This window comes from Mytilus californianus, unplaced genomic scaffold (assembly GCF_021869535.1).
Source record: "Mytilus californianus isolate M0D057914Y unplaced genomic scaffold, xbMytCali1.0.p SCAF_6, whole genome shotgun sequence".
NCBI lineage: Eukaryota > Metazoa > Mollusca > Bivalvia > Mytilida > Mytilidae > Mytilus > Mytilus californianus.
This window is the reverse complement of record NW_026262712.1, coordinates 10,938,573-10,951,144: the sequence shown is the minus strand read 5'-3', so window position 1 is coordinate 10,951,144 and position 12,572 is coordinate 10,938,573. Positions and strand designations below refer to the sequence as shown.

The following is a 12,572-nucleotide window of genomic DNA, read 5'->3' as shown; positions in this document are numbered from 1 at the left end:
CCTACCGAAAAGGTATTAACACAGGCTCTGCACTTACATGAGCAACACCATAGGTGCCACTTGTGGAGCTGAGGATCTGCTAACCCTTCCAGAGCACTTGAGATCTCCCAGATTTTCCAACCTGGATATTTGTCAAATTTTCCTGCTAATTTGAATATTCCTGGTAGGATTTTTTTCATAAATTCCTACTAGGAAAATTGATTTTCTAGCAGGAATCTAAAAATATACATTACAAACTTCGGTGTATACACATATACACATCTGGGTCATTCATTAAGTTTGAATCTCAGCCACAAAGAACAAAGAAAACACATGTAAAACTTCTTGTTGCAAAATTTGACTCTTAAATTCATGAAGTAGCTACCACATATGAAAGTTGTGTTATAATAAAATTGAGAATGGAAATGGGGAATGTGTCAAAGAGACAACAACCCGACCATAGAACAGACAACAGCAGAAGGTCACCAACAGGTCTTCAATGCAGCGAGAAATTCCCGCACCCGGAGGCGTCCTTCAGCTGGCCCCTAAACAAATATATACACTAGTTCAGTGACAATGAACGCCATACCAAACTCCAAATTGTACACAAGAAACTAAAATTAAAAATAATACAAGACTAACAAAGGCTAGAGTCTCCTGACTTGGGACAGGCGCAAAAATGCGGCGGGGTTAAACATGTTTATGAGATCTCAACCCTCCCCCTATACCTCTAGCCAATGTAGAAAAGTAAACGCATAACAATACGCACATTAAAATTCAGTTCAAGAGAAGTCCGAGTCTGATGTCAGAAGATGTAACCAAAGAAAATAAACAAAATGACAATAATACATAAATAACAACAGACTACTAGCAGTTAACTGACATGCCAGCTCCAGACTTCAATTAAACTGATTGAAAGATTATGTCTTCATCATATGAATATCAGGCACAATCCTTCCCGTTAGGGGTTTAGTATCATATCATCATAACATATATGAGAAGAACATAACCTGTGTCATGCCAACAACTGGTTTTTAAATAAATGTGTTTAGTTCCGATGCAAAGACCCTATAAGTGAATCAATATTAACGCCAAAATATGCAATCTTTAATGACCTGACAACAGTATCGTAACTATATCCCTTCTTAATAAGTCTATTTAAAGGTTTTGTAAGCTTCAGAGGTGAATACTGACATTTTTGTGCTTTATAAAGAATATTTCCATAAAAAATTGGATGTGAAATACCTGAACGTATAAGAAGTCTGCATGTTGAGCTATATTTACGAATGATGTCCTTATACCGATGATAAAATTTAGTAAATGTTTTGACTAGTTTGGGATATCGAAAACCCTGGTGTAATAATTTTTCAGTAATACATAAATTTCTCTCGTTAAAATCTAAAACATTGTTTTTTTTCGGAAAAAATAAAAGGAGCTTGTTAGTCGAGTGAGATATGATTTACTGCAGTAAACAGAGATGTTTAATAATTTGAAATATTTTATGTTATATTGTTTCAAAAATTTAAGCAATGTTGATGATACTTTGTTTAATTTCTGAAGATTCCGTAGATCTGAAGTCTGCATATTAGGGTTGAACTGTCCATAACCTCCATCTTGTTTATTTCTTGTTGTTGGCGTGAAAATATCGTTTTACTCGGGACCTCTCTAGTACACGAGCGAATCGAACAAGTTGAGATATATAAACACCGTAAGATGGTGACAAGGGAACGTCACCATCTAAAAATGGATAATTAACGATAGGAAATGAAAAATCATCTCTTTTATCATATATTTTAGTATTAAGCTTTCCGTTAATGATCTAGATATCAAGATCGAGGAAAGGGCAGTGGTCATTGTTAGTATTAGCTTTATTTAAAGTAAGTTCAACAGGATAAATTTCTTTAGTATACATACTGAAGTCGTCATTATTGAGAGCCAAAATATCATCCAAATATCTAAAAGTATTATTGAATTTTTAGATATTGAATTTGTGTATCAGATGTTGTTTCGATGGGTCCTTGCTGATTTTTGTCATAAATTGTAACTCATAGCAATACAAAAAAACCTGGTTTGTAATCTAGCTGTTTTTGAATTTAATTATGATGGAAATTAGTAGCTGTAATAGTTTTTTGTTCACTCTCAAAAACATTCCTTTTAGAAGTATTGGTCTATTTATGTATACAACAAAAATGTAGATCAGATGAACTTATAATATATATAAGACAAAATATGATTGAAGACTGAGATTTCCATTTTTAATTAGTTGAATTAGTTTGACTATCATGCAAATTAGAAAAAAAAATTAAAACTCCCTCTAAAACATTTCAAAAAGTGTAGCTTAATTAAATTCAAATACCTTCATAAGCAATCCTGCCTTACATTCAAATATTTCCCTGAACATTATTCAATCTTTGCAGCATTGTTTATACACAATCTGAATCTTTTACCCTCCAACTTTTGAATTTGTTAACTGGAACCTGGTTTCTTATAACACAGCAAAATAAATGTTATTAGCAAACCGGAATCCAGTTAAAGATAATTGAATATAAACCAATAGCAGTCAAGGTAATAATCCTGTTTGGATAAGACAAAATTCCTGGTAGAAAGATTTTCTGGCATGAAAAAACTATTCCTGTTACCCATACCAGGAATGTTGTTATAGGAAAGTGAAAAAATCCTCCCAGAAAAACTGAAGTTTTTCCTAGTACATCTAAAAAGTAACAGGAATTTAAAATTTCCTGCTAAAGTCTGGTAGGAATCCTGCTAGATATTTCGTACGGGTAAACTCACTTTGGTATCTTTCACTTCTCCTTTGCAACAAATTAATAGTAAATTTATTTGGTTTATTTGTTTGATCCATTAAATTGATATGATTACACATTGATCAGTTGTAAATTGTTAATTGAAGGCATATTAGAGATTGTTTAAAATTCGTTATTATATTTAACATTTACTATCAACTGCAAAAACTTTTTTGTTGGCGTCTTCATAAAATTTACTTTTAACTACAACTACCCTTTTTTGTTGTTGGCGTGTTAGATTTACTTGTATGTTTGTTTGAATTTTAAGTATGGAACAAACACCTTAAATAAATAAATAACCCCCTTTTTCTGGAGATAGAACACTATAATTATACAAAAAAAAAACATTTTAAGAAATAATTTCCTATATTTCTATGGGAGATATACCCCTCCTCTGTAAAGCTTGATTTGCTGTCAGAGAATTACTCATAGATTAAGTTCAAATCAATCAAAAAGTATTACTAAGATAATTTTGATAACATTTTTCTAGAGCAAAAATATCTGCCCTGATTTGTGGATTTACCTGTAGAAAAAGGATTAAAACTTTACGACATAACACATTTCATAATAATAATATATTTAATGAATTTGATTTCTTGATAACACCTGAGGAAATAGAAAAGGCAATATAATGTCTCCAGAATTCTAAATCAAGTGGATTTAGTATGATCTCAAATGAAATGATAAAAATAGTCAAGCTGTATGGCAAACCAAAGTGGACAAAAAGAGCTATTTTTTAATATTAAAAAATGATTTTCTAATATAAGAAATCATTTTCTAATATAAGGAAATCATTTTCTAATATTAGAAAATCATTTTTTAATATTAGAAAATCATTTTCTTATATTAAAAAATCATTTTCTAATATTAGAAATACATTTTCTAATATTAGAAATACATTTTCTTATATTAGAATTACATTTTCTTATATTAGAAATACATTTTCTAATATAAGAAATACATTTTCTAATATTAGAAAATCATTTTTAAATGTTAAAAATAGCTCTTCAAACGTCTGAATAAAAAGTAATAGCGTTTTATGACGTCAGCAAATATTTATCTTTCACGGAATTTAGTATGCCAGGTGACGCCACTGTACTAAAGGTGGTTACATAAGCATTTTATTTTTAATTAAATTACATCAACATGCGGCGTAGACTTGCTTTCCACTGTTTATTTCTTTGATTCTGTCTCCAGGGGCATTCAAACAATACAAATGATATTGGTGGATATTTGAACATCATGATACAACCCAGTGTCCATTTTTATTGGAAACTTTTTAAGCGAAACAGAATGAAAGTAGAATCCGGAGTATCCAAGGATCAGTCCTAGGACCCACCCCTTTGTTTTTTACATAAACAACCTACCTGAAGGTCTGTACTCAACTGTGAGACTGTTTGCGGATGATGCTGTTGTCTATTTGACCACTTCCTCAGACAATGACTGCCACCAACTTCAAGAAGTCCTGGACAAACTGGCGAAATGGGAAAATGTTTGGAACATGGAGTTCCACACTGAAAAATGCAGCGTCCTCACAGTAACGAAAAAAAAATCCAATCAAGTGGTACTACAAACTCACGGACATACTCTGGAGCATTAAACATCTACAAAATACCTAGGCTGCACCATTGCAAATTATCTAGATTGGGGAGAGCATATTAACAACATCACAGGAAAAGCCAGCCGACACCTGGGTTTCTATCTTCGAAACCTCCACATTAGTTTAAGAGCATGTCTTATAAAATATTAGTAAGACCTCAAATTGAATACGCCACGACAGTATGGAACCTGTACCAACAAAACCACATTGATAAAATTGAAAAAAGTACAAAGACGAGCTGCACGATTTGTAACCAGCAGACATTGAAACAGATCAAGTGATAGCAATATGCTGTGAATTCATTTATTTTCGTGCGTACCAATTTCGTGGATTGAGAAAAACTTGTATTTTCATGGATATTAGATTTCGTGGTTTTGCCAAAGTCTGCATACATTCCTTTAGAAAATTTGTAATTCGTTGAACATTTAAATTCGTGGTTCCTCTGTGCCTACGAAAACCACAAAAATTGGTATCCAACGACTATTAATGAATCCACAGTGATTACGAAATTTGGATGGAAAAGCCTGCAAACAAGAAGAAAAGAAGCTAGACTCATCATGTTTTACAAAATAACAAACGACCTTGTAGCACAGACACTTGTCTCAGAAATGTTTTCATATATACCTTTATATATCACTGTGTTATATCAAGGTACATAGGAGAGGGGGAATTTGAGACAAGTGCCTGTGCGGGCTGTGCCTTGTAGCCATAGACAAGAGTACATACCGACAAAAACCAACAACAAGCTCTAGCGGGACAGGACATCAGGATGAAATTTGTTAAAAATAGGCAGAAGCTTGTGTCGCTCACATGATATTTATATTTACAATTGATGCATGAAACAATGCAACAGTTATACTTTTGCTCTAGTTTCAGCCATACAAGTCAAACACTGCATTTTCCCCCTATGTTCTATTTTTAGCCATGTCTGCCATGATGGTTTGCAGGCAGGATCATTGGACACCTTTTTAAAAACTAAATAGATATAGGAAGATGTGGTATGAGTGTCAATGAAACAATACCCTAATATAAAAAAAAGAAGATGTGGTATGATTGCCAATTATTGAGACAACTCTCCACAAGAGACCTAAATGACACCGTAATTAACAACTATAGGTCACCGTACGGCCTTCAACAATGAGCAAAGCCCATACCGCATAGGCAGCTATAAAAGGCCCCGAAATGACAATGTAAAACAATTTAAACGAGAAAACTAACGGCCTTATTTATGTACAAAAAATGTACGAAAAAACAAATGTGTAACACATAAAAAAACGACAACCACTAAAGTAAAGGCTCCTGACTTGGGACAGGCAATTACATACAGAATGTGGCGGGGTTAAACGTGTTAGCGGGATCCCAACCCTCCCTCTAACCTGGGACAGTGGTATAACAGTACAACATAAGAACGAACTATAAAAATAAGTTGAAAAAGGATTAACTCATCAGATGGACAAAAATAAAGTTGACGTGGCCAGGTACTTGAACATCCCAACAACAAAAAGACACTAGGTACAGATCTGAGAGTACTCGCAATTAACTCACAGCTAGTTCAAAGCCACTAACAACTAATAAAAACATCATGCATCTAAGACTAAATTATCAATCCGTACGCATCCAACATCCAATGGATTTAGTGTAAAGAAGTCATAAACAGTCAGAGAAAAACATGACCTTGTGCAATGCCAAAATACAGGTATCGACAGATTGTAGATCCATGAATGTGTATATGTATATAACATACTAGTAATATTTAGTTTGCTTTTAATTTATTGATAACTGATAACAAAATCAATATTTATACCAATAAAAACAATTTTCAATGATATTATTACAAAGTTGAATTGGTAACCTTTTAGAATAAGTTTATTTAAAGGATCGATAAGTTTACCAGGATCGTTTCTAAATTTCCGGGTCACGGTTAACAACATTTCCGTAAAAATGAGGATGTGCTATCCCGTTTGAAATAAGTTTTCTACAGGTGCAACCAACTTTTAAACCAAATCTTTATATCTATCGAAAAATTTAATAAAGTTTTTAAGTAATTTATGGTAATGAAATCCTTTTGTGGCCAAGTTTGGTTAAATTTGTCTCATTTTTTTTCAGGAGAAGACTTTAGTAAAAGATCACAAAAATTTACGAAAAATTGTAAAATTTGACTTTAAAGGGCAATAACTCCTCATGGGGTCAATTGACCATTTTGGTCTTGCTGACTTATTTGTAGATTTTACTTTGCTGAACATTATTGCTGTTTACAAATTATATCTATCTATAGTTATATTCAAAATAATAACCAAACAAAATTTCCTTAAAATTACTAATTCAGGGGCAGCAACCTAACAACAGAAAACATTTACATATTTAGATTCTCAAATATGGAACAGTTTACCAAATGAAATAAAAATGAGTAATACACTTGTATCTTTTAAAACAAAATGTTACAAATTTTTCATCAATTGTGCAATTTAATATGCTTTTTCATTATTATCTAGATACAATTGTTTATTGTGTATAATATATCATTTTAATACTGTATGTACTTATAAAAAATGTTATTATTATTTTGAGGACTCTCAGGAAGATTAGTTTTAACTAACGGGATCATCCTCTTGAAATAAAGATTATTTATTTATTAATTTACAAGTATTATCGTTTATATAAATATACAATGTTGATTTCCATTGCTTTATGGATCTTATATATTTTTTATCTTATAGCTTTAGTGAATTAAGTATACATTTGCTGTTTCATTAAACAAAGTAGAGCTAAACTATGTTAAAAGCTCATAATTATCAGGTTAAAATCTTTTTATAAATATATATTTTTTTATTTTAATTGATTTCATTTTTTGTTCAAGATTTACGAAAGTCAACAATTTAAGGTGATCTCCAACTTATATTATAGTTTATCAGATATTTTTCCTTAAATAACCAGGTCCAATTTCAATGGTTCATCAATAAAGCGCAATAAACAGATTTTTACTCTAATATGGGCCACCATTTTACTATGCTTAATATATTTAGAAAGAAAAATACTAAAAATCTGCAAGTTTGTCGGTATTGTCTAGGATGAATAATTTAATGATTTTATATTTAAAGAAGAGAGTAAACGAAGAACAGATTCTGTCTTTTTCAACCTTAAATGTTTATACGTCCAGGGAAATTTGAGCAACTGTTAATCATAATGTTAAAGATTTGGAGAAGCTACATTTTTTGTATTAGTATGGAATTCAAAAATGACTGAATTGTTCAAAACAAAAAAAAACTCATCAGGCACCATGTTTATAATTTTGCGCGTCATACCCGCTTTTCGTCTGGAAATAAGACAAATCAAATTGGATATATGCCAAATAAATTATCAAGCTGAAGAGCAAGGCGGACCCATAATTCGGAAAGGTTTTGTCAAATACAGCCAAGGTGACCTGCTATTCCTCTCGAGTGACAATTTTTCTTTCCGGACACACATCAGAACACACCAGAACACTCTGGGCGCATAATTTGGATTTTATTGTGCGATATAGTTTTAGGTAGCACTGGAGTATTTGCATTCCAAAATTTAGGTTGCTCTTTTGTGTACCCTACTTAAGTCAATGTAACTGAACAGTGTGACTGGACAAAAAATACAGTATCAGCTGAAAATACTTTCTCAAACTGAGGGATGAATCAGGTGTAGAAAAATATCAAATAATTTTACATACGGGGGAAAATGAATTTTTGAGAATTTTTTTTAATTCTGTATTCACTGCATGATAAAATACCTAAAAGCACTAGTGGACTTAGATGTTTGAAGATATCAAAAAAAGTAAACGGTCATGATACATATTCAAATTCATTTTTGAATAGTATAATGAAAGTACTTCAGTTAACTGTTTATGTAGAATTTTTGGCAGTGTTAGAAAGTGGTGAAAATTCTAAAAAGGCTATCATTATCCCTTATGGGCCAGGAAATACTACCGTGCCCCCTTTAGAGAAGCTGTATGTTTCTAGTATGGCTTTATTAAGTTCCAATGTTGTAGTCATATCTTATTTCAGTGTGGCATTCAAAATCGAAAACACTAATGTAGGATCATCCAAGTTGTGTTTAAATATGCGCGATATCTTATGCGGAAAGGCTTTCTTTGTGTATTTTTCATAGTCTTGTGTTAAACAGTGTCTAGTGGTGTTGGCCCCTTGAATTTGGATTGGCTACAAACTCAAGATGTATAAACGCTATTTTAAGGGCAAGGTGAACTTACACTACAAACCAGTAATAGTCTGAAATGGCCTATATCTGTACTCGACTGTACTGATGTTTACTCGACCAGTCTGAATTGGTCTGAAATTTACTTGATAATACTCGACTGTAGTCTGAACCATACTTTACAGTCTGAACTTGTACTCGACCTTTACTCGACCAGTACTTAACCATTTTATTATCGTCTGAACCATGCTCGACCTAGTCTGAACCCTACTCGACCTAGTCTGAACCATACTCGACCTAGTCTGAACCATACTCGACCTAGTCTGAACCATACTCGACCAAGTCTTAACCAACCTAGACCTATTTTTTTGTATCTTTCTATTGTATTTCATCAATTTAGGAACTGTTTTTAACAGCTATTTTCCCTGGCTAGAAATTTGAACAACAATTTGAAATCAAAAATGTATTCAATTATGACATTGAAACCAAAATTTCACAATAAACATAATATAACTTCAACACCATATTCATCAACACTTACATATATATATATATCACCTTAAAATAAAAATAAAACAAGCTGATCAAATAATCTCAAAACTGAATTGTGACTTATATTTTCAATGTTATTCAAAAAATTTTAAATGTTTCAGATATATTTTATGGTAACTGGACAATTTTCACCATTTACTTAAGCCTTGTATAGATTTATGGTGTCAGTTGAGTACAGTTAATAATGCAGTGAACATTTTTTTTTATTAAAATATATTTAAAATACTATAAAAAATCACACCTTTGTTTTGTAAAACCAAGAATTTAATATAATAATGATAATAGAACTTCCATAGCAATCCTTGATAATCTTTTAAAAAGGGAAATGTGTTCCAAAGTTGCAGTAAAAATTTATTTCAATTAAATTTAAATAACTTTTGTCAAAATTAAAGACATGGCATACAAGAAGCATTTAATAAGGTTTAATTACCTCAGTACATGTGTGTTTTACAAGTATTTAATAAGGTTTAATTCCCTCAATACATGTGTGTTTTACAAGCATTTAATAAGGTTTAATTACCTCAGTACATGTGTGTTTTACAGGTAAAAGAAAGCCCTATTTTTTTTAAACTCGTGTATTACTTATCTAGCGAATTCAAAAGGTCTTGTGATTTAAGTTTTATAGGATGTTGCAATTTTTAATGAATGTTATTTAGAATTTAATACTCGCTGACCAGGTGTGATCTTTTTAATGAGTTTTCCCCAAGCAGTAGGTATTACTTTATATACAGTCCACCAAAAGTTAAGCACCACCTTTTTTTATTGCATCCAAAAATTTTTTTATTTAAAAAAATCAGTTATTCAACGAAAGAGAGAAAACATTCATTTAGCAATTTTGCTAACATATACCATAAACAAACCATAAACTTAAGTTTGGTCACTTAGTGATCAGTATGCTGGAGTTTCTTATCGACAACATATTTGTTGAATTTGGAGGTAGACTTTTTCAACAAATTGTCGGCATTCCTATGGGAACGAACTGTGCGCCTCTCCTTGCCGACCTCTTCTTATTTTCATATGAATCGGAGTTCCTTCAGACACTTGTCAAAAACAAGAAGATCAAAGAAGCCAGATTATTTAATTTCACTTTTAGATATATTGATGATGTTCTTTCCATTAACAATCCGAACTTTTCTGATTGGGTTCCATTAATATATCCCCCAGAACTAGAAATTAAAGAAACAACAGACACGGCTTCCTCCGCATCATTTTTAGACTTATATCTCGAATTTGACATACACAGTCATCTCAGTACCAGAATCTATGACAAACGAGACGATTTTAATTTTAAAATTATAAATTTCCCCCACCTTAGTAGCAATATACCAACTTCACCTGCATATGGGATATACATTTCCCAACTTATTCGATATTCAAGAGCTTGCAGCTCTTACTCAGACTTTGTAAAACGTCACCAGTGTCTGAGCAGAAAGTTGATGAACCAGGGGTATGTCAAAGAACGTCTCGTCCTTTTTCTAAAAAAGTTCATCGGAAGGTACCAAGACCTTGTTGATAAATATTCCGTATCAACTTCACAAACAATACATGATGGTCTTGAAGTATAGATTCTGCATACTGACGTTGTTTATCATCTTAACAACGTGTAATATTGTTCTTTCATTTGTCTTTGTTCTATTATTAATATTACTTTTACTGTTTGGTTTGTTTTCTGTGATATCCATTTGACGTGGCTAGGTACTTATACATCCCGTCAATGTGTTTGTATTATTTTTAATTTTTACTGGTGTGTTTTGTAAATGCGACTTTTTGTGTTTCTGTGGTTCTTATAACGTGACTCTGTACTTTAAAAGATCCCGTCATTATGTTATTGTTCTATTATATGTCATTATGTTATTGTTCTATTATAAATTTGAAAATACTTTGAACGACAAACGACAAATTTATTTTACTCGCGTAGTGGTATTTACCATATGTGGATTCTTAAGGGTTCTGAAGAACTTCTGGACAATTATAAATCTCGGTCTATTTCTGAAATTAATTCTAACATAACTTTTGATTTTTTAACCCTGTATACCAACATTCCCCATGTGAAATTATAAAATTGTTTTGAATAGACATTGAATGACAAACTTTTTTCTTATGTGACGTTTACATTTTCTGACGTCAGACACGCGAAGCAATGAATGTGGGTCTTAATTTGATAGATGCTTTTGTGCTTTTTTTGTAAATAATTGTTTGTTTTGATATTGTAACACAGTGATGACTGCTGTACCCATATTTTGACTATTTTATTTATAATGTCTGTTTTGTTCACGCATCGTTGTAAATATAACGAAATTTGATAAGACTGTCGTACAAGTGAGAGGTTTAGCGCTATAAAACCAGGTTCAATCCACCATTTTCTACATTTGAAAATGCCTGTACCAAGTCAGGAATATGACAGTTGTTGTCCATTCGTTTGATGTGTTTTGTCATTTGATTTTGCCATGTGATTAGGGACTTTCCGATTGAATTTTCCTCGGAGTTCAGTATTTTTGTGATTTTACTTTTTATGCAGGTTCTATGCATTTAAAGTTTGCGTTAATAGAAATAGTGTCAAACTCGTATTCTGCCGTCTACTGGTCGTAACAGGAACCGACTCTCATCTGACCAATAAATGTTTTGCCAGCTTCTCATGTTCCAGCGTCGATGGTCATTGACCATTGAAACCTGATTATACGGTGCCTGGCTATTAGGGCAAGTCTCTTGACAACACTACGTGCTCTTAGGTTGCCTCTATGAAGTCGACGGACCAATGTGCGAACATTAACACGACCACCTGGAAGCCAGTGGTGTCTAAGCTGCGGGGCAGGAGAAAATGGGCTGGCTTTAACACGACGAATGTGCAGTCTGTCATCACGACGGGTAGTTAAACGGGGTCTTCCGGACCTTGGTCTATCATTTACAGTTCCTGTGTCAACATGACGTTGTAAAAGTCTGACAATGACGGTGTGATTAACATTGAAATGGTTACCTATGCTCCTAGTACTCCTACCGGCATTTGACATGCCAATTGCTTGTCAACGTTCAGCCACAGATAACTTACGCCTTGCCATATTACACAATAACTTGATGAAGGTCAAATTTCACCTGTACGCGTGACAGTAGGAAGATGATTTAAAGGTATCGAAACAGTGTATTTGAAAAAGTGCAGATGACCTTTAATAAAAAGTTGCTTGGCGGGTTTATCGGAGTTAAATCTTTTTGGTCGTAATGCATTTTCTTAGTGTATGTTAAAGGCAATTCATAACACCAAACATTAATATTTTTTTCGCAAAAGTTAAAAAAATATTGCAAGTTATATTTAGGTGGTGCTTAACTTTTGGCGGACTGTATACATTACCACTAATCAGAAGAAAAATTGTATTCATTTCTTTAATTTGTTATCCCTTTTTGATATATATTATATATAATATATCCCAAATTATAATGAGAATAGATATATTTCTAATATATAGTTA

General features: G+C 32.4%; 1 long non-coding RNA gene across 1 annotated transcript in view; it reads right to left on the bottom strand.

Annotated features, from left to right (window-relative positions):
- The window catches only part of LOC127705781 (uncharacterized), a 209,555-nt gene that overhangs the window by 19,017 nt on the left and 177,966 nt on the right, over positions 1-12,572 (bottom strand). The gene's annotated exons all lie outside the window — the stretch shown is intronic.